General features: G+C 46.8%; 1 protein-coding gene and 1 long non-coding RNA gene across 5 annotated transcripts in view; one reads left to right on the forward strand and one right to left on the reverse strand.

The window, feature by feature from the left end:
• SLC6A7 (solute carrier family 6 member 7) overlaps positions 1-23,947 on the forward strand; it is a 454,425-nt gene that overhangs the window by 50,824 nt on the left and 379,654 nt on the right. The gene's annotated exons all lie outside the window — the stretch shown is intronic.
• LOC144767166 (uncharacterized) lies at positions 14,565-15,603 on the reverse strand. The gene is made up of 2 exons (XR_013598087.1): positions 15,499-15,603; positions 14,565-14,812 (listed from the first exon to the last, which is right to left on the reverse strand). It is a non-coding gene; the product is annotated as an uncharacterized LOC144767166 (long non-coding RNA).

Genomic DNA, 23,947 nt, shown 5'->3' on the forward strand with positions numbered 1-23,947 from the left:
GTTCGCCAGGCTACCTTTACAGGCCTACGTGAGGGCAACACAAAATGGTGGCACAGAACACAATGGAGTCAGACTGGAAAATTACAGATCCTTAGACCCTCCTTTTGCCATTACGTAGGCAATAACCTAAGACTCATGTTAATCTGAATCTAGGTCTATATCGATATTCATTAGGTCATCAAAGTGTTGCTGTAGCATCATTTTATTATTCTCTACTTCTCTCGGGACAGATCTCCGAACACACATAGTAGCACAAAGACTACAAATGGCGGGACCACACTGGATGCAAAGACAACAAGAGAAAAGGATGGCTAAAACCATACCAAGGAATGTCAGAATCTTCCATCCCCATTTGGACAGCAGTCCCCAAAACCATCCCGTCAATGACCAGTCTCCTTCGTCTACATGGATAGACTCAGAGATCTTATGCAACATAGAGATGGCTTGGTACACTGTAAGGGCATTATCTGATATGTAAACACAGCAACTGGATCCAATCAATTTACCTACTCCTCCTCGATCTGCAAGTATGATGTCTAATACCATACGATTCTGCAAAGTCATAAGGCGGTCCGCTTGAAGCTCAGCTGTAACATTACTAAGAGCACCTGCTGTCTCATTAATAGTAGCTTCAACAACGCGGACAAGCTGTTGAATATGCCTACTATTGATCATAGGACCCCAAAAGGGCAGGAAGCCCTTGAAGAAATCTCCTACTTCGTGTGCTGCAGTATCTTCCTTATTGAAGACACCTCTACCATATCTCGTTCTATGATAGTCTGAAGCAGTAGTGTATGTAGGGGGAAACAAAAACGCAATATAACATGTTCCTGAAAAATCAGGTGGCAACCATGTGTAGGCTCTGTCATGACAAACAAAATATGTGCCTTTAGCTGGCACAAACGGTGGAGAAGTCCGGGATGAATAGACATAGGTTTGAGCACACACACTCTTACCTAGCTGAGCTTTCGGATTCCGACCAGTACCTTGCAAACAAAAATGGCCTCGGTGGGGTACAATCCAAATAGGGGGAGACCATTTTCGTCTCTCCTTCTCTGTCAAGCTGGTACTATATCCAGTCACGTTCCAACCAACATAAGCCTGCACCTCATCCTTAGGGATAGCATTATATGCATCAATATTTCGGATCATAGCTACTATTCCTTTATCTTTAAGGGAACGTAAGGGGCGTACCTCATTTGCATAGATAAACATGGTCTGTAAAGCCCACACAGACCCATTAAAAGAAAAAGGCAAAATCAAATATGGCATACCTTTATCTGTCGTATGAGGCATAAGACCACAAACCCAACAATTAGTGGTATTTACTACTAACTGATGCTGATGCAACAACTGTATGAACGAGTTGTTGATAAATTCTGATCTCCTTGTTTGTTCATGTTCAGGCAACGTATAAAACTGGTGCAAAGAAGCAGAAGTGAAAGAAAGCATAGGTTGGGAGGTGGATGCAGATGTCTGTTGTGTAACATAGACAATCCAACCCACACAAGCTAATGTGATACTTAAAAAAATCAAAAAGCACAATATTATAAAACATTTGCTATATATCAATGTACAAAATCTTGTCTTAAGATCTTTTCTCTCAACATCTCTTTCAGTTACAACAGACTCCATCCTCTAACGTGCTGCTCGCTGCAATTTTCCTTCTTCACTCAAGTGTGCGTCCAGGCGTCCTAGACGTCCCTAGAACCGCAGACCTTTCGTCAATACGCGGGCCACCCCTTAAGTCTTATACCGCGACCCTGCAGCTGAACCCGAATGGTGGCTCAAAAAAGAAAAAGAAAAATAGTCTCTTGTCTGAAAGAGTCTAATTAAAAAAAAAAATCTGATTTTATTTGTCCTTTTTAGACCTTAAGTTGTAGCGTTCTTTACCAGGCACAGTTTGATCATGAAAGAGTGTCTCTGGGTGCGTAGTATCAAATCTCAAACACGGCGGCACAGCTTCTTGCAAGACTTCATTATCCGCACGTTCTGACTGAGTCTATTCCAGATGTGCATCGCTAAAAGGTACAAATCTTGGAACCCTTTCCATCTTGGTTCCAAGTTCTTTGACCTCTGGAAATTCCGTGTTAGAATCCAGTCGCCAGGTTGAATTGTGTGGCCTGCGTCTACAGAAACTGAAGGCAAAGTGTCATGGACCTGTTGGTGAAGAACACGCAATTTAGCAGTCAAATCATGTAAGTAGTTAACCAACATAGGGTACTCGATATCACTGTACTTCTTAGGTCTCGGCACACCCCAGACATTCGCCGGGCGTCCAAAAACAATCTTGTATGGGCTAAGACCCAGGCGAGAATGTACTGTCGTTCTCATGGACAAAAGTGCCAATGGTAAGGCATCGGGCCATGTAAGACCACAGCTCGCTTGCACCTTGGCCAACTTCAGCTTCAGAGTGCCATTATAGCACTCGACCTGGCCTGCTGACTGGGGGTGATTCGCAGCGTGAAATTTCTGTTTAATACCCAGACCCGCTCATACTTTCTTCATAATCTGACCCACAAATTCACTTCCATTATCACTCCATACCATCCTCGGCAAGCCATATCTGGGAAGAAATTCTTTAAGCAAAACCTTGGCTGTAGACAAGGCAGTATTATCCTTTAGGGGGTAGGCCTCTATCCATCTGGAAAATGCACAAACAACCACAAGGACATACTTCAAGTTATTGCATCTTTACATATGAATGTAGTCTATCTGCAGCACCTCGAACGGATACGTTGGAGGAGCAAAATGACCCGCTGGAGTTGGGGTTCCCTTTCCAGGATTATGCATCAAGCAAATCATGCAGTGTTTAACCAAATTCTCAGCACACTTAGGAATTCCACCATTCTGCCATACCGGAGCCAACAACTTACATATCCCTTTTGAACTAATGTGAGCCAGCCCATGAGCCATAGTAACCACCGGAAGCACATATGCATCCGGCAACAACCATCGCCGGTGCTCTGACAACTCAACCCAACTACCTGTCGAATCCAACATTCCCGTACTCTCTCTCCACATACTTAATTCTTTCTCAGTAGCTTCTGCCTGAATCATCTTCGCACTTTCTGTTGTATCTTCACACATTCCTCCTTCCACAACCCATCTGGCAAGACCTGCAACATACATCCGACTCGTCACATCTTTCGCTGTTTCTCTCGCTACTTCATCTGCAAACGCATTCCCTCGACCCACATCATCCGTAACCTTCTTAGGCGCACTACACTTTACTATCGCAATTTGGGTCGGCAAAGTAAGTGATTCAAGAAGTTCACTTACTAATTGTCCATGCTGAATTTTCGTGACATGGAAAGTAAGAAATCCTCTCTCTTTCCACTCCACCAAAACTGTGAGCCACGCCAAATGCATATTGGCTATCAGTAAAAACATTCACTCTCTTTCCTTTTGACAACACACACGCTCTAGTCAATGCTATCAACTCCTCTGCCTGTGCTGAATTCTGTGCAATACGTGCTGTTTCAACAATCGTGTGCAAAGTTGTGACAGCATATGCTGCGGTCGTCTCTCCATTCGGAAGCTTAAAGCACGAACCATCTACCCATAGGGTACCATCAGGATTCGAAAGAGGAGTATCTTTCAGATCAACTCTACCCTTCGTTTCCTCCTCTGTCTGGAGAAAACAGTCATGCTGTTCCTGAACATCTGTCTCTACAAAAATTGGCAACAATGTAGCTGGATTCAATGTGTTGCACCGCTTGATGTGCACATGGCTAGCCAAAAGCGTCAACTCATAACCTGACAAACGTGCACTGGTAAGATGTTGAGTCTTTGTTCTGTTCAATAGGGCATCCACTGCAAGTGGAACCATCACAATCAATGTATTATCCAATACCAAACCAGCAGACTGTCGGATAGAAACAGCCGCTGCTGCTGTAGCTCTTAGACAACTAGGCAACGCCCTAGCTACCGGATCTAAAGTGGCTGAAAAATACGCACATGGGCGCTGCTTGTCTCCAAATTGTTGCGTCAACAGTGACAACGCACAACCTTCTCTCTCGTGTACATAAAGTGTAAAAGGGTTACTATAGTCGGGGGTACCCAACACCGGAGCAAAACACAATGCATCACGCAATTCAGAAAAACTCTTTTGACATTCGTCAGACCAAGGAAGAGGGTGTGGTGTGTCCTTAAGAGTAAGTGCCAACAAAGGTTTCGCTAGCAAAGAAAAATTCGGAACCCACTGTCTACAATACGAGGTGATACCTAAAAAGGCACGCACCTCTCTCTGTGTGCATGGCACAGTCATTTGGGCAATCGCTTGAATACGCTTTGGGGTCAATCGTCTTCCCTCCTTTGACAAGAGATGACCTAAGTGGGTCATTTCTTGTTGGCAATACTGCAACTTCGAAGGTGACACTTTATGATGAAGGTCAGACAGGTGTCGCAACAAAGAAAGAGTAACCTTTTTACAAATCTCTTCATCATCAGCAGCAACCAACAGATCATCAACATACTGGATAAGAGTAGCACCAGAAGGCAATGCAAAAGTATCAAGCTGAGTTTTCAAAGCCTGACTATAAATGGAGGGACTCTCACAATAACCTTGAGGAGCGCATTTAAACCGGAAACTGCGGCCTCCTAAAGAGAAGACAAAAATATCCCTACTTTCCTCAGCAATCGGAATACTGAAGAAAGCGTTTTTTAGATCAATAACAGAAAACCAAGCAGCTGAGGCAGGGATCATAGTCAATAAAACAGTAATGTCTGGGACAACAGGAAACTGTGGCACAACAATCTTATTGACCTCTCGAAGGTTGATCACAAACCGATACACAGGTGGCTGAGAAGAGTCAGTACGCTTAAGGACAGGCAGAACAGGACTATTACACACATTACCTCTCGTTTCTTCAACCACACCTTTCTCAACCAAATCATAGATAATCGCTAAAAGAGCTCTTTCGCCATCACTGGAATTTTTTTTACTGAGGAATGCGAGGTAATTTAGCATTCGACTTAAGGGTAACAACGTAGGGTGGAATCTGCAAGAGACCAACATCATTAGGACCTGTAGCCCAAAGTGTATCAGGGAGAGAATGCAGTTCCAGTGGAAGGCGATCCTTAGACAGATACATCGGGGAAATCACTTTCTTACCCACTGTAAGATGTACTCCCAAAGGAGAACAATATAATGTCGCATGCAATCTTTTCAACAAGTCCAAACCCAACAAATTCTCACCACAGCCAGTCGTTAGAATAAGGGGAGCCTCCAATTCACAAGGACCTATAGAAATATTAAGGGGAGCCTCCAATTCACAAGGACCTATAGAAAGGGGCAAAGGAGAAGAAACCGGGTTACGAACTGGGGCGCCAGAAAATCCTACCGAAACATTAGTCAAGCCAGACAAGGGTGCGCCAGGGAGTTTAGAGTGCATGATAGAACTCTTTGCTGCACCAGTATCCAAAAGAAAAGGTTCTGCCACACCTGATGTAATCACTTCAACATAAGGTCCACTCTGGTCTACTGGAACTGACACTACTCCCTCCCTTTGTCCATGGCTGTCCTAACTATCATTAAAACCAGCACTCTCCTTTCCAACATAATAATCATCAGTGTAGTACTGAGCGGACTGGACGGTCGGAACATTCTGTTGGTCAAAATAATTTATAGAATTCTGAGGGGAAAAGGAACGTTCATTCTGGGGAAACGTACCACGTCCCCTAACCCTAGGTACTTGTTGGTAACCACCGCGACCTCTCAGACCATACATACCATTTGCACGCTGAAGCAAGATCGGGCAACTGGGAGGAGCTTGGTGGGCATCCGAGATGGCCGCGTGAGCACAGCGCTCCCCGGACCCCCGCCGCTCCCGGCTTAATATCCTGATTTAATCCTGATTTTTGCGAGGATTCATATAGAGGACGTTGGGCTGATCTACCTGGACTTTTCATAAACGAATTTGGACATTGGGTGTCTGAATTATGTTCACTTGAACTTTTGGGCTCCGCCCTCGAAGTGCGCCCGGGACTGGGTGAGGTTCGGTGGCCGTCTTGGAGTTGAACAACAACGGCAGGGGGATTGGACGTGTGAGACCCCCTCTTAAGTTTCGGTTTCGTTTCTGCCTCGGACTGGGACATTGGTGAGAGGGCTGGGTCAGAGCTGCGGCCGCTCTCCACGTAGGTTGTTTGGCCCTTGGCTGCACTGTTTCTGGAGTGGGCTGCATCTATCCTGGTGCTACATCTCTTGTAGTCCTTTGGTCCAGGGGCCTCCGTTTCTGGTGCTCGGCCTGTCGACCCTGGTGACATTGCTTGTGACGCATCTTCAAAATGGCGGGCAGAGGGGACCGAGAGACGCGCAAGACGAAGGCACCTCTGCGCGGGGGTCCGGTTCAATCTAATGTCATGGATCGTTATACCCACTCTAAGGGGTCCCCCGGAGCTGCCCTGCCCGGTCCCACTGCGTCGGACCAAGTACTAGATGCGTCGCTGGAGCCCTCCTTGCAAGACATCATGGGCGCCATTTCTGGCATGAGGGAATCCATAGGCCACCAGTATGAAACTTTGGCCCACAAACTGGACACTGTGGCGATTGAGGTCAATTTGATTCGAGCCGATCTCTCCAAGACGAACGAAAAGGTGAAATCGTTGGATATCAAATCTTCCAGCCTCACGACGGACGTCTCTGATATTCAGACGGAGATTGGCAATCTCCGCAGGGTGAACGATTTCATGACCCGGCGCTTGGAGGATTTTGAGAACAGGGCGCGTCGCTGTAATGTTCGCGTGGTTGGTGTGCCGGAGAATCCAGAACCCCACTCGGTTGATCTCCTGGTTGAAGATCTTATCCAGAATCACCTTTCACCGTCTGGCCTTAGTAAATTTTTCGCAGTGGAGCGCGCACATCGTGTTCCGGGGGGCCAGGGCAAGCCTGGCGCCCCGCCGAGACCTATTGTTGCCAAGCTTTTCCACTACAGAGATCGGGACGCTATCCTGCAGGCCTCGCGGGTGAAGGGCCCAGTAGCCTTTGAAAATGCCACGGTGAACTTTTATCCGGACTTTTCCCAACAGGTCCAGAAGCAGCGGATAGGATTTCGTGGTGCCAAGAAACGTCTTAGGGACTTGGGGATGCGTTATGCAATGCTCTTTCCGACCAGGCTGCGGGTGGAGCATGATGATCGAACTTTCTTTTTTGATCGGCCAGAGGCTGTGAATGACTGGCTGGACTCCCTGCCTAATCGACCTCCTGAGACTGAGTCCGAAACCCACCCGGGCGGTGCTGAAGGTGGTGTTGAGAGCTAAACGTTTCGTTTTTGACTGAGGCCTTGTTTTGTATGACTTTTCCAGGGATGTAAGCCTATGTTCCTCTACCTCATATGTGTTTTGATGTATGGTCTTATTCTCGTTATTTATTGATCGGGGGGCGGGTGGGCCGGAGCCTTTCCTCCTCCGGGGTCTTCGTGTAGAATAGGGATTCTTGGGCGACAGGCACACTGCAGGTTGGGGTGGCTTTTTAGCTTTTTGCAGGGGTGCAGGGTGGGGGGTGTTTTCCTGTTATTTGGGGGGTGGGTGGTTGGGAAGTTCATTGTTTGTATGTTCTGTGTTCAAGGCGACTTTATTCTGTATTTGAATTGCTTTTTGTGGTCGTGCTCATTGATGGGGGGTTTGGGCTTTGTCGGGTGGGATGGGGGGTAGCGGGTTGAGATTTGTTTCGTGGAACGTTAATGGTCTGGGTGATCGTATCAAACGCAGTGTGGTGTTGAAATGTATACGACGTCTATCTCCTGACGTTGTTTTCCTGCAGGAGACTCATTTGATAGGCAATGTCTGTCATGCAATGAACAGGTGGGGCTATCGCCTCGTAGCACATTCGGGGTTCACCTCGGGTTCCAGGGGTGTGGGTATCCTCATTCGGGCTTCCCTCCCCCTGGCTATTGATGATGTTATACAGGATGACCGGGGGCGGTATGCTGTCCTTGTGGGTCGGTATGAAGGCCGTACCCTTTCCTTGTTAACTGTTTATGTGCCCCCCGGCTTGCAGACTTCCACCTTTTCAGATTTGGGCCGTGTCTTGTTGGATCTTCCTGATAGTACTCTCTTTCTGGCTGGTGACTTCAATTCGGTAGTCTCTGGCATTCATGATCGCCACCCTCCTAGGGATACCCTGGCGGCTCAGCAGTGGTTGGGTGGCTTTTTGGATACCTTCGGCCTAGTGGACTGCTGGAGGCTTTTGCATCCTACGCAGCTGCAGTACACCTTTCACTCCGGGGCCCATGGGAGTTTGTCTCGGCTGGATTATTTCCTGATGCCTGCGGCTCAGTCCCCGGCTGTGCGTGAGATTGTGCACTTGCCCAGGGGTATCTCTGACCACTCTCCGCTCTGGCTTCGTTTTGAGGTTGGGGTGGAAGCAGCGGGCAGGGTGGCTCCCATTAATCCGTGGTATCTTACCTCCCCTGAGACCCGCACCCTTTTACTTAAGTCCCTCGACTCGTATTTTCTGGATAACGAGGGGTCGGTTTCATCTGCTGTGTCCCTGTGGGAGGCCTTTAAGACTGTGATTCGTGGGCAGGCCCTCTCCCTTATTGCTGAGGCTAAGAGGGCGAGGAATAGAGAGGTGGTTGATCTTGAGGGGGAAATTTCTGTACTGGAGGAGGGCTTGGAATCTGGTATCACGCCTGAGAAGCTCCATGCCCTGGGTCTGAAACAATTTGATTATAAGTCCTTGGTCACGGATGCCGCCAAAATGATGTTTCGGGAGCAACAGGGACGTTTGTATGATGTGGGTGATAAAGCGGGTAAATTGCTGGCGTGGCTGGATAAGAAGGAGAGAGCTAATCGTGTGGTACCCGTGATTCAGTCTGCCTGTGGTGTGAGTGTAACGGACCCGATTGGGGTAGTTGACCGGTTTGCCGAGTACTTCCGTGTGGTGTATACCCCTGTGTCTGTGAGGGATGTGGTTGACTCTCGCCTTCTGTTGCGTGATATAGCCCTGCCCATTGTTTCTGATTCGGACCGTGTGGCGTTGGACTCCCCCTTTACGGTTGATGAGATAGCTACTGCCGTCCGTTCCCTCCGTTCTGGCAAAGCATTGGGCCCGAACGGGTTGCCAATCGAATTGTACAAATTGCGTCCGGATAGGCTTGCTCCGTATCTCCGCGCCATGTTTCTGGAGTCCCGGGAACGGGGTATTCTCCCTTATGATCAGAGACTAGCCACGATAGTTGTCATCCCCAAGGAGCGCAAACCACGTGATCTTTGTTCCTCCTATAGACCCATATCCCTACTAAATGTTGAACCCAAGGTGTTGGCGAAACTCCTGGCCACCCGTCTCTTGACGGTCATTAGTGACTTGGTCCATCCGGATCAATCTGGATTTATCCCACATCGCAACACGGCTCTGAACCTACGTCGTCTTCATGGCGCGATCGCGAGGGCGGGGCTTCTGACGGAGCCGGCCATTTTGGCATCGTTGGATGCATCCATGGCCTTCGACACGGTGGAGTGGCCCTATCTTTGGGCGGCTCTTGAGAAATTTGGTTTTGGGCCTGATTTTATTGGTTGGGTCAAGTTGCTGTACGCGGCACCTCTGGCGCAAGTGGTGGTGAATGGTAGGGTCTCGGCACCTTTCACCCTCGGCAGGGGTACCCGTCAGGGATGCCCCTTGTCTCCATTACTGTTTGCTCTCGCCTTGGAACCGTTGGCTGCCTGGCTCCGGTGGGAACCGTCTCTCAAGGGGATTCGCTGGTCTCCGGACTTTGAGGACCGCGTTTCGCTTTACGCGGACGATATCCTTTTATACCTCACCTCCCCGCGTAAATCTCTGTCTGTTCTGTTTGATGTTCTTGCTTCTTTTGGGGCCAACTCGGGCCTCGTTATTAATTGGGCCAAGTCCTGTGTATATGTTCTTTCGGGGGTTTTGCCCCCCTTGCCGAGTAGACTTCCCATTCAGGTGGTCCATTCGGGCTTCAAGTACTTAGGGATTTTTATTACGTTGGACCCGACGCTCCGCTTTGAGCATAATCTCCTCCCACCGTTGCTTAGACTGCGATTGGATGTGGCCCGTTGGCGCAAGCTTCCTCTATCACCGCTGGGCAGGGCGGCCCTGTTTAAAATGATGTCCTTGCCGCGATTCCTTTACGCGCTTCACAACTCTTATGACGCTATCCCTAAGACCTATTTCCAAGAGATTGAGAGTCTTCAACGGCAGTTGATATGGGATGGGCGACCCCGTATCGCACTCGCAAAGCTCACCATCCCCTGGTATGACGGGGGCATGGCGCTCCCCGATATCAAGCGATATTATTGGGCTTCCCAGTTGTCTGCCATTAATCATGTGATGTTTTCCCCGGGTCGTAATCCTGCATTCGAGATGGACAGACTCCAGCTTCCAGGTGGGGACTTTACTAGAGCGCTTTATTCCCGATCGGCCGGGCGCCATCTTGTGGGCCCATCCAGGATTGCAGTAACGGTGTGGCGGGCTGCGAGTGTGAGTTTGGGGTGGGAGGATCGATTGACGTTAGCGACACCGCTTTATGCATCCGAACGTTTGGGCGGACTCTGGTCTACCAAGGGTTTCGACCGCTGGGATGTGATTGGGATCTGTAAGGTGGGTGACGTGTACTCAAATGGTTGTGTGAAGTCGTTCCAGGCCCTCCAGGCGGAATATGGTTTGAGTGGTAGGGATTTTTTTCGCTACCTGCAGGTCCGACATGCCCTCGTCTCAGTCTTGGTTCCTGATGAGGCCTTGCCTGACTCTTCCCCCCTCGAGGACCGTGTCCTTGATGGGCATCTTCCCGATAGTACTATTTCTCTGATTTACAAGAAGTTGATTAATAATCGGGTGGACTTACTGATCCGACTTCGGGAGGCTTGGGTTCGCGATGGGTTGGAACTGGACGAGGAGGATTGGCAATCGGCGCTCTCTTCTCCCAAGGAGGTGGCCATTCCTGCCCGTCTCCGTTTGGTTCAGCTTAAGATTCTTCATCGAGTCTATGTCACTGGTCCGCGTCTGGTTACGATGGGCTTTTCTTCGGATGGGCTATGCAAGCGTGGATGTGGCTTGAGTGCGACTTTTTTGCATATCCTTTGGTAGTGCCCGGTTATAGCTGCTTATTGGACTGCTGTGCTTGAGGTGATGACTGCTGTTACGGAGGTGGCCCTGCGACCGGAGCCTCGCAGATGTCTGTTGAATGTATGGGAACCCACTGACTACTCTGTGGCCCAGACCAGATGGGCTACCCTTGGTTACATGATTGCGAAGCGGGATGTCGCGCAACTCTGGGGCGCTTCCAGGCCCCCTGAGGTCTCGAGGTGGGAGGACAATATGGACTGGTCCATGTTTCGTGAAAAGACGGTTTATGTGGCCAGGGGCAGACCCAGGGCGTGGACGAAGGTTTGGGGCCAGTGGAATGATTATCGTGGGGGTATTTGCACCCCTCCCCTTGAAAACACTGCTGAGATTGTCCTTTCTCCCTAGACTAGAGTTCCCGGAACCTTTCCGTAAGGTTTTTTATACTTCCGGTTCTCCCCGCTGCTCCCCTCCCCCCCCTCCCCGACTTGATTGGAGCCTCCGGGCTCTGGGTGTGTTCTCCTGATCGTGGAACCGTCCCCTCCGCTCTTTGGGCTGACCTTAATTATCGTCCATTCGCCTTTAGTGTTTATGTTTTCTTTTTGTAAAAATAAAAATACAAATTGTTCTGTGATGTCTATAGAGTAACGCTCTGTACTTGAGCTGTACCTATCCACGGGTGTATATTTTCTTACATGCATTTTGCCTTGTTATTAGCGGCCAGCCCGTGAGGTTGTAGGCCCATTCTTGTACTTTTCTATGCTTACTCCAATAAAGGTTTTGAAAAAAAAAAAAAAAAAGATCGGGCAACTATTCTTGAAGTGACCTTCCTCTTTACAATAAGTACACTGATAAGGGGCTAGCGGGAGTCGCGAAGCAAAAGACTACGGCTTCTGCAACAGTTTCTGAATCTGTGGGGGTTGCTGAAACTGACGATGATTAGTGCGAGGCGGATAAGCCTGCTGCAGAAGAACTTTCGTTTTTAATTCTCTAGTCTTCTTCTCTACTTTATCCTTCTCATCTTTATCTCTATTCTCATAGTATTGTGCAGTAGCCAATATCTGGGCCAAAGAAGAAACTGCCCATGACCTCTCAGAGTCCTTTAACTTATTAGAAAGTTCAGAAGGTAAATTAAAAATAAACTTATCTACAAACACCCTCTGACCACCTTCTGTACTCATATCCTGACCACTATGATCAATGAATGTTTCCTCAAACCTAGTGAATAAATCAGACACACTCCCTTCTTTCTTTTGTTTGCATGCTGCTAACTTGTCCCAATTCACCCGCAAAGGAGGCATCATAGTTTTCATTAAATTAATAATCCTACCAGGTAGTTCTGCAACTAAGGGTACAGGTTTGGCACCTCCTACCTGCCGACCATCTGCAGCAGTAATATTAACCCACGTATCTCCTAACTCTGGCGCATGATCCTCGTGACGGATCTTCGCCCACACAAGGGTTGAAAGACTACATTACCCATCAACATATCTATGTCAGCTAAATTCATAACACACGCATGAGACAACTCCTTGTAATAACCAGCAGGATTTTTACGGGGGTCAGGCAAGGTCTGCTCAAGAGCCAGGACCTCAGCTCTCTTCCAAGGGACATGCACCCACACTCGCTGAAAATGAGCCGGTGCAGCCGCAATACCATGAGCGGCATCAGCCACAACTGCCTCTCTCCATACAGGGGGAACCTCTCTCATGGGATACTGCTTCACTTTTCTCCTAACAGAAGGGTCAGGTTCGAACAATAACTGAGGTGGAAGTCTAGACATAAAAGTGAGTAGTGTCTCTACCGCTTCCTCAACATCGGAACCCACTATCGTTCCTTTAGCAAATTCAGACTGAACATTAATCAATTCCAGTGAAATTGAACCTAACTCATTATCTTCCCACTCCTGACGAGGGAAGGTACACATGACATCAAAAACATACCTTTTTTTTGGTGCCTCCCACTGTAGGAAGATATACATAACCACTTGTGGACCGTACTTGGAGGCATTCGAAACCCATCTACGAGCAAGGAGATCTAACACTGCCCGCTCTTCGGGACCAGGAAGCTGACTACGTCTCTGCTTACGTTCGGAAACAGGGGTCATATTCAGTGACCCAAAGAAAGGAGACAAAAGACTAGTGACAGTCTCAGTCATTCATTGCCGAGCAGAAGGAGAAGAAGTTGAAATGAGGACAGGAGACAAAGTGTTTTGAGGCAAGAGAGACGTAGGGACAGAAATAAGAGAAGTCGAAGATAAAGGAGTGTAAGGCAAAGGAGTTTGAGGCAAGGCTGGTGACAAAGCTGGCGGCCCTGGAGGGGGCTGCGCCGCGGGAGGAAGAACCACTTGTGAAGCAACAGATGGCTGAACAACAGCGGGGGGTTGAACGACAACAAGGGGTGCAACAACTGGAGGTAACGGAGGTGCAGTAGCACCCTGCACATAAGGGGGTGGTGATCTCAGTAAATGTGACATCAAAGGATCCTTCTCAGGGTCTTCAGTCACATTTGAAAGGGGAGGTGGCAAAGCCGGGTAACATTTGTCAATGGCCATGCAATGTTGTCTATCTGACACTTCAATCGCACGATCTTCTTCATCTTCCTTAAACTGCCTAGCAGCTTGCATTACCGACATATTCCTTTCCTTCCTATCGCTCTTAGCTTGTTTAATTTCTCGCTGTTTGTCTTCCTTACGCCAAAGGCGGAAAGAGTCAAACATCGCCGGCCGGGCTTTCTTCTTAAATAGCGCAACTTCTAGGTTATCTAAAACATCTGATTCAAAACTACCATGTGGGGGCCATCGTAAAACACCATCTTTCCTTGTATAACGGACCCATACTTCATTAAAGGTAATGGGACCCACACCATGCTTTGAATAGAGCTCATAAGTTGGAGTTCCAACCGGAGGTATCGGACACGAGTGCTCCAATCGGGAATCCTTATTACAACTACAACAAAACCATTTCCTAATTTTGCCAAAACCAAGCATCTTTAGCTCACTAGTCTTGCTTCAAACTTCAAGGGGTTATCAAAAATGATACACTCGTAAATATACGAACCCCTCGGCTTCGACTATTGCAATGGCCGAATCAAAACCAAGAAACAAAACAGTCGTGGGAGCGACCCACTTATACTTAACCAAAATGTCTGTCACGCCACCAGAAGACTGTCTAACATCTCGCCTTACAAATCATCACAAGAGTGTCTAAGACAGGGCGACAGTCAGGGCAGCAGTCCTTTGCAGCCGTCGGAAAGGGGAAGCCTCTCAGAAAAAACCTTCGGTCCACGTCGACATGCAGGGCTCAATGAAGTGGCGGCCGTCCTCCAGAATTTCCTCACGGGGCTCCTCACAATCTTCCGGATTGGACCAGTACCGCTGAAGTCGCCCCACGTTGGGCGCCAGTTGAAGAACTGGGGTTTATACCAGCGGCCAATATGAAGGTAAACACCCAGGCTATCTATTGAACAAAAACAGCTATGTACTCAACTACATGATTCCCAAAGTTAGAAACTTAAACCATAACACAGACAAACATAATGATATCAAAAATAGTATTTTTTAATAAAAACAAAGATAAATCTATACAGTATAAATATACAGTTATCATGAATTATTGATAAAAAAATGATAAGTTTCCTAATTAAAGAAAACATAAATTTAAAACATGTTAGAAAGACAATGATACAAGTCCTTTCTACAGTTACTGTGGCTGTTAGGTTTGAGTCAACGCGTTTCGACACGTCGTGGTGTCTTCCTCAGGACAGTTATACTTTCAGCCAATATGTCTACAAAGAACAAAATATTATTAGTTCTTATACGTATAGTTTTTTTAAAAGATTCAATGTTACAGTTTATAGTTTCATGTTTAGACAATCAAAATTCGTGATAGATATTAGTGAACCTAAAAAGTCAATATCTATTTCATTTTGTGATATTTGGTTCATTTCATCTTAACATGGGAATATCATTTAAAGTTCATTGTTTGACTATGAGTATTCTTTAGTACATAGCATAGTGCTCATGGTATACACATACATTGGAGGTGACGTAGGGAGAACAAGCCTTGACAAATACATTTTTTATGATATAATTTGTTCTGTCTAAGGTATTCAAACATTTCACTCTTGATATGCATTAGAGATCTGATTCACATCTTGATTTGATAACAATGATTTTTTCATATCTAACCTTCTATCTCGAGTAGATAAGTGGAACCCAGAAAAAAGTTTAAAAAAGGAAGAAAAGATAAGGGAACCTACAGAAAGGGATGACAACAAAGTTCATTCATTTATCTCTTATAAGAGTTCAAATAGTAGTTTTGACCCTACCTAAAACTAGTATCTTAGCTTCTGTTAACTGATGTATCTAATACTACATCTCTGTTCGTTGCAGTACATTTTTACATCTGAACTATTTATAAGTAAGAGCCTATTTTTATTTCCTTAAGATATTAGGTTTCCTCTAATTTTACCTGACTACGATTTTTCTTCAGGACTTGTCAGTCAATCTCTTCAATTAAAACCAGAATGATTGAGGCACCGTTATTTCCATTCTCTAAAAAACGGCATGTGAGACCTGTAGGAAAAATAATTACACATTTCTTAATCGCCCTTCTATTTAAATTTTTTATGTAAAGCATGATAGAGTGCGTGATAGAGAGCGGCATCTATTCATCCACATAGTCTCTTTATGTTGTATTATCTACCTTAATCTTAAGGGTACACTGCTCCCATCTCAATCAGGCTGTGTTTCCACTATACTGTGGTTTCTCTCAATAAAACGGGTTTCTTCTCGGCTGTGGATTAAACCAACTACTTATCACAATAAGATAAGGAAGTTTTTGAACTAATATAAAAAAGTCGACTTGCACTGACTTCTTTTCTCACCTTATTAAAAAATTGGAGACTTCAAATTTGTAGATTAAAAACCCATCGGGCGGTGACTTGATAATTTCCAGCCCAAATCCGTAGTGCCTTTTAAAAAATTCAAGCTCCCTGCGTAGAGCGGCAACTGTTTAGGGAGAGTGAAATACAGCACATGTTTAACTCTTCTGACACGTATTTTATAGCCCGCTTTCGTTGAAATCCCCTCAGGTTAGTAACAACGGCCTGTCTTCATACCTTAAGAGATTCTTATTTTCAACAAACGGACCGTTAGGGGTTCCCGCTTGTCTAAAGGCAGCGCTGTCTGAAAAGCGGGACTCCTCGCTTCTTCCCTCTTCACTGTGTGTACCAATAGGTGATGGTAATGCGCGTTTACTTGTCAACGGGCTCTATTTTATTAACAATTAGAGTACCTGAGAGGGTTAAGAAAGAACTTACAATAGTTTATAGATTTATTTTAGGACTATAACATAAAGCTCTTAAGAGCTGGGGGAATCGTTTCTTTTTTTGCTCACCTTACTCGCGCTCTTTCTCCCTCTGGGGATGGTCCAATCAGTGGGCGGCTAGTAACGGCAGGAATCGGAGGGATTCAAAAGCCGTAAATCTATTGGTATTTATACTCTGCCTTATTGGCCTCATTGTTTCAAAACTCCTCCCATGTTTAAAGGTGCAACTACCTTTATACCCATGAGGTTTATTTCAGGCACAGAAAAGCGAAAAAAACGGATTCTTTTTACATAACAATCTATTTTTTTCCTCCGTTCTTCTGCATCTGTCGATATCTTATTTATTTTGGATTAAAAGATATACTAATTTTCGCATATTAAAGAGATTATGGTCTTTTAAAGGTTGCTAAATTAGTATAATAGAATGAAACGATCTCCACATTAAAATTAGAGTTCCCTCTATATTATAATGGATGACATCTTTACAGTTACTTGAGCTCTTGTTCCATCTATTTAAAATTTATTGGTTTTATCATATTATCGCATTTGACCACGGGCATTCTAAATTCAGGCCATGTTCATATGTGTCAAGAGTAAAAATCCAATATAGTTCTCGCTTCTTCCTAATCTTTTCCCCTCCTGTGTTGTTTGGCAACTGTATTTTCTCTAGAATACGCCATTTTATTTCTTCGGGTGAATGTCCGAATTCCAAGAAGTGGCTGACTAAAGGCGCAGTTGTTTTTTTCGTTTTTATTGCTGACCGATGCTCGGTCAGCCTTGTTTTTATGGCTCTTCCTGTCTCGCCAACGTATCCTAACTGGCAAGGACATGTGATGAGATACACCACATTTTGTGTGTTACATGTCCACAAATCTTTTGCCTTTATTTCTACATTGTTCAGGGTCATTGTCTCACCGAAAAGGATGTTCTTACAGGACTTACAAGAGCCACAACTTGATGTGCCTTTTATTGGGTTGTTATTCTGGAAGGACCTCTGTACAAATGGTGGATTTTCAGAGATTTTGCTGAACCTGGATCGGACAATTTGATCCTTCAAGTTCTTATTACGCCTATGCGCATACATAGGTTTGGGTATTTTTTGTTGTGTTTTATTTAGGTTCAGTAGGTGCCAATTGGAATTTATAATCTGCCTAATGCTTCCATCTATGGTAGAATGTTTCGTTATGCAGACTAAGTTAGGGGCATTTTTAATTCGATTTGAGTTTAGGAGTGCATCCCTATCGTAGAATCTAGCTCTCTTGTAAGCCTCTCGTACTAGGCGACGTGGGTATCCTCTTTGTAGGAATTTGATTTTCATGTTCTCCGATTGTAAATCATAGTCTCTTAATTCGGTACAGTTACGTCGTACTCTCAAAAATTGGGAGAACGGAATACTGTCCTTTTGACATTTCGGATGGAAACTATTGAAGTGCAGTTTATACCAGCGGCGTCAGGGGCACGCCTAAGATCTTCGAGTTCACCTGTCTTGGTATTCAAAGACATGGAACACTTCTGGATGGCGTCAGAGACCAAGTTTATTAGCTGCAGCTAGTAACAGTGATCATAGAAGTACATCACAGTGTAAATTCTCAGGAGACTGCTCATTTTACTAAGGCGAGACGTCTCCTTTTATACCCAATATTCACATTATAAATGTACACCCACTGCAAAAAATTCTAGCCAATAAGATACATTTTCAAACAAAGTATCACATGGCAAAACCTCAATTTACAGTATCCCAAACCAAAAGTTAATTATTAGGAATGTCCCAAATTCAATCTCCACAAGCCGGACAAACCTATAATTGAAAGCATAACCCATGTAATGAAGAAACATAAAAATAGAAACAGTAACAGATGCTGAACAAGATAAGGCATGTGCAAAGAAACTTAAAAGTTAATGATATCCTGAACATTGATTGGCAATCTCAGACAAAGATTGATCAGGGAAATTTGCTTTGCGAGGTCAGTTTCAGGAGAAGAGGTCAGTTTCTTACAGTTCATTTCACAGTCAAAAAGAAACCTAGTTAATGTATACATGAACTAAGAAGGCCATGCCACTTGTTTTGCCAGGCTACCTTTACAGGCGTACGTGAGGGCAACACAAAATGGTAGCACAGAACAAAATGGAGTCAGACTCGAAAATTACAGAACCTCAGGCTCGCTCGAACCAGAGAGGTACCGAAGTGCGCCAACTTGTCACTTCATGCATATGAAGTGAACTGTGCCCACCCTAAGTGACGAGCCCAAGTCCTGCCCTGAGTTATCATGCCTCTGGCGCCGAGCACAGGCACCTGAGCATGTGCAAGTTGCCCGGCCCAGCCCAGGCCAGGACAGGAGAAGGGAAGGCTAGAAGAACGAGGGCAGGGGCTGGTGCAGGGCCGCTTTAACGTAATCCCGGACTTGAAGTGCAGCCCAGCGGGAGTTGGAGCTACCACGTCGGTGACCGTCCGTCACGCGACCCATAAGTCCACGACCCACGAAAATAAAGCAGTGCTGGTAATGGCTTACTATGGCTGTTACTTACAGTTACTTGTGGTGGAGGGAGGCTGGGCACTGGCCTGCCTGTCTGCCTTTATTCGATAGGTGGCCTAGGACTTCTGCTGCTGCCTGCACTAAGACGTCATTGGTCCAGGCTAACCACCTCAAACGCTGATGTGGGGTGCGTGCGGGTGTGCAGGGCGGGCAAAACATTTGGGAAAAATAATCTTGCACGCTGCCTGACGCACAGATCTACCCCCACAGAACCTGCGCAGAACCAAATCCAGCCCCCTGTCCAATCAGTGTCCTGGGCCGTCTATGTAAAGCAAATTCAAAATGCACATTGTGACCATCCATATTGGATTCGTTCATGGAATAAATGAATTATGAGCCATTAGGCTGAGTCAGTGAGGTGATTTAATTTTATATATTGTCTAGTCTGTCTATGGTTATGCGTTCACCACATTCATATTGCCTTATGATGTGCAGAGCTGCTGATACGTGGTGTTATGCAGTAGACCCGGCCCTGACAAATAGGTGCCAGTGCCAAGCACCGGAAAGCACCAGCACAAATTAAGCACTGTTTTCTTTCCTCCTTGCAGCTCCTCTCCCGCATTACAATTTGAACAATCCCCCAACTCATACGTTTCTCTTTGTACTGGCCATCATATACGAACCCAATGATTTCATGGTCAGCAATGCACAGGAGCCTCTGCTCTTTCATCTTACCCACGTGATTGTCCACCTTTTGTTTATTCTTGGACATGCCTCCTTGCTTTCCTGTGCCTGGTAAAGAATTTATATGAGAGGTCGTAGTTGCCAGCTCCTGTTACACCTGTGCATGGGTGCTCACAATAAATCTTCTACTTACTTCTTCATGGTGGTTCTTCTATTACTATAGTTTGCTTTTGTTTTCTTGTGATAATTCACCTTCCTTCGCCACTTGCTGCTGTGTGTTCATACTTCATAGACTCCCTCTGTCAGCTTTCACCTTGCTAGCCTGCTTTTCGCCTGGGATTGCACCCAAACCATCTATTTCAATTGGCCGAGTGCCCTCACATGGTCCAGTCCTCATTTCCTTTGTTATCTGCCCTTTAATTTGCTTACGTGATACCGCCATATCCTCCCACTGCAATGTATTTCCATATATCCCATTAGGACCTCTGGTGCTCATTCTGTCTACTGAGCCTCCCACTCTCTTTCCTCCCCTCGCTGTACTTTGTGTGCATTCTCTGTGACTCAGTCTGCAATCCAATTGGACCTGGTGAGGTAGGCCAGACCTCGAGTCTGCTTGTGTGGATGGCCTCCATTTCCTTTCCAATCTCCTGTCCTGACTCTGCCACGTCCCACATGTCCTCTCATTTAGATGTACAGCTGGGGACCCTTTAAGAGCATGCTCCGTTGATGAAGCCCTTGTGCTACCATCAACCGTACCATAATCTCACAATATCTCTCGGATACAGCATCTTCCATTTACTGTCCTTCCACAAGCCTCCCGCTGCTCCATTCTCTGTACAGCACTGACCGCCCCTGCCCTTTCACTCCCTCACTACCTGGAGAGTCTGTACTATTTTGTGGTGTCCCAGCAACACCGGGGCTACAGTGTACCTGGGAGTGTGCAATCGGAGGGGATTGCCTGGGGATATACGGTCAGGACTACAACCCTCTTCCAGGGAATGCTCAGGGGGGGCCTAACTACTAACGGCAGCACAGTAAGAAAGGACGCCCACACTGTTGCTCGGTCCGTGCTGTCAGCCACATGCACTGACGTCACCATTTATTAAATACTCCCTGGTCCGAGCCCGGCCCAGGGAGTTGACTATGCCACAAAATGTAGTAGCGGCTGCGTGGCTCACTACATCCCATCCATACTAGGGGTTTGAAAACAAAAAAACAACTGGAATGTCACTCAGTCAACAGATGTGGGAGGACTGCCATTCCACGAGCCACATCAGCACAGAACTGGGTCGGCGTTCCTTCCGGATCCCTTATGGCACAAAGTCTTGCAACCAAGTGCTTGGTGTGGGATTGCTGCGCAACTCACAACGAGGGTGCCTACCCCGCTCTTCTCCTTGCTCGGCACCGTTAGGGTTGCTGTCAGGACCCTTGTCACTCTCCTGGTGTTCGACCCCATCCCTTGGTCTTTTCTCTCCATCCTCCCACGCTTCCATGTCGGGCTCTAAAGCCGCCTCCCTTGGATCAGACTCCTTCTTGAACCACGATATGTTCCGGGCTATGCGTTGGTGTCCCTTCTCCGCAACCACCAGAATACCTTTTATCCTCACCACCTTCCACAGATCACTCTCGAACGGTGTGCAGAACCTGGACCCCGGGTGTCGATCCTTTCCCACCACATAGTCTCCTACCTTGATGTCCGCTGGCTGAGGCTTCCGTTTCTTACTTGCTCAATCATTGTTGCTTTGGCGGCGAGCCTGAGATCTTTCAACATCCAAAACGGCAGGAGTCCACGCTTCGCTCCTGGGTATCCCATCATGCACAGGCACTTTCAATAGCAGGTCGTGGGTGTTAGACCTGCCTGATTTTTTTGCGTAGTCCCTCCAATTTATTATTTATTTTGTCCCCTTTTTGCCCCTCATGCCTTTATTAATTTTTGTGTTCACTAGCTTTTTCAAGGGGATAGGTGTTCTTTCACCCTCATAGTTTTTTACCTCAGGCCTAGAGGCCTTTCCTGATAGGAAAATAGTTGGAGTCACAAAATGGTGGCTACCAACTGTCCCAACTGACAAACCTAGAATCTGTCCCATAGGATAGAGTAGGGCATTCCAGAACCTTCTGGTCCCTTCTGGACCTCTGAGGGTCAGCCTATAAAAGGCGGAATGCTGGTCAGCCATTTTGTCTTACTAGAGAGAGTCAGCTGGAGGACAGGCTGTAGCTGAAGGTGGGGGTAGGATAGTCAAAGGGTTGACCTATTGATTCACCACCCTTCCTCCCTTGGGTTATTTGTCCTGACCCTGCTGCTTTGGATGGCTGGAGACCCTGGGCGCCTGACCAACCCCTAGTCTAGAAATACAGGGGTGTGAAAAGGAGAAGGAGACTGCAGCGCTGCGGAGCGCAGTCCTCTGCCCAGTAGAGGGACTTTAGAGAGACTAATGCTGAGAGTTGTCCAGTAGAGGAGGGGTTAATCTTGGTGCCCCCCCCCCCTTGTTCAGCTCGTCAATCGAATTATGTCTCTGGTTGCCGTGGCTTCCCCCTAGTAACAAAATCCCACAGAGTGTCATCTCTTACTTGCTGTGGCCGATTTCTGGCTGTGGAGAGGAGCCAGCGCTGTGGGAGCGGAAGCGAGGTGAGGCTGAACCGGTCTACCCCCGAACCAGCGCGTGGTGAGCAGCGCAGGAGCGGAGCTGTGGCCACCGGTACCGTGGAGAGGGGAGAGGTGAAGCGAGGAAGTCGCTTATTGCAGGAGCAGCCCTGTGTGTTTTTCCCCGGTCCCGGAGTGAGAGGAGCGGAAGGGGAGGCGCCGTCAGTAGAGCGCGTTCTCCGCTGAGGAGACACTGCACCCCTGCGCATGACCGGTGGAGCCGACGGGCTCTGAGAGGAGGAGTCGGCCGGAAACGAGGGCACGGTATAGAGCGGCTCCTGTCAGCGGAGGCGCGCCCTGCCTGCGCCAGCCCAGAGAGCGAGTGGCTGAGGAGGCGGAAAGACTTCAATCGTCCCTGGGAAGAGGGGAATTGGCATTACCGCTTCTCCCCGCGCCAGCACCGAGTTGAGCAGCTGGCTGGGCGGGAAGTAGCGGACTCGACAGCTGCCGGCTGGGACCTCTAAAGAGCCGTCTGTCAGCCCAGATACCTGAAGACTCGGGCAGTACAGCCCCCACAAGACAGTAAGGAGTGAGTGGGTGAAGGGGAAAACTGAGCACTCCTAGGGATTAATCACCTTGTGAGTTAGAGGAGTGGGGTTCAAGAAAAGGTCTTCCCCTTCTGGGGAAAATTAGTTCTAGTGCATATGAAAAGTGCCCCGGCTCACTGTTAGTTTTTCCTTTCACTGTGTTCCATGAGGTGGGGAGTAGCTTGATGGCGCAAACCTAAACAATTGCCAGTCAAGGGAAAAGAAGCCACTTAATCAGAACCTGGGAGTAAAAGCAACTGCCAATGTGGTGTTGAGAGTACCTTTGGTCTAAGGAAAATTATAAGATCCTCATAGAAGTTACTGGTGAAAACATAGAACTTGTGTATTTCCTACACTTCTCACTGGGTATGCACCCTCTTTGTGGTTAAAGGTACAGAGGGGGGGGTAAAGGTATAAGCACTTCAGAGAAGTCAAAGTCAGTAAAGTTTGGAGTCTAATGTAATGTAATGTACTGTTGATGCTGGGTGATGATATGATTTAGCAGCTTTAAAAGTATTATTATTATTTTCAAGACAAACTGTAATGTACTAAACTGTGATTTCTAAAAGATAAAAGAGCAAATACTATTTTTATAAACAAGCTCGTATTTTTCCAACATTGGTGTAGCGTCCTTTTTGAGTGAAATTGCGTTAATTTATTGCTGGGTGGTTTGCAACCTTTACACATGTGCCTCTAATGATTGTGTCTTACCCTAGGCCAGGCTACCCTAGGTGACCTGACAAAGTTTTGTTCCAACAAGTTGGTGTCTAGCGGTGGGATCCTGACTGTGGTTGCAGCTACTCAGTAGTAATTGAACGTAATTCACTAGCCTACACCAGGAGTTCTCTCCTAGCGGCCCTCCTAATTTGTCCTTTTGTTTTTCAAAATTTGTTCCTGGTGGTGGGGTGGAGGTAGCTTCAGGTTGCCCTTGCAACTCAAATTTCCTGGTGTGTATAACTTGATATTGCCTATTGAAAAATGGAGTTTGCACTAGAAAACCTAGACACCTATTCTGTGGCTCAGCTGAAAGATTTCTGCCAGAAAATGGGGGTATTTTTTAAGCATGGTGCCAGGAAGGGGGAACTCCAGACCAGTCTAAGGGCTTGGGTGGAGGCACACAAAGAAGGAAAGGAGGAGGATGAAGGGACAGACCGGGACACGGTTGTGGAGATAGAAGGATTATTCCACTTAGAGGGGGAAAACCTACTCCCAGGACCAGTGTCCTACTCCAGGAAAAGCAGTAGTGTCTCCGGGGGAGGCTTAAC

Source organism: Lissotriton helveticus, chromosome 7 (assembly GCF_964261635.1).
Source record: "Lissotriton helveticus chromosome 7, aLisHel1.1, whole genome shotgun sequence".
Lineage (NCBI taxonomy): Eukaryota > Metazoa > Chordata > Amphibia > Caudata > Salamandridae > Lissotriton > Lissotriton helveticus.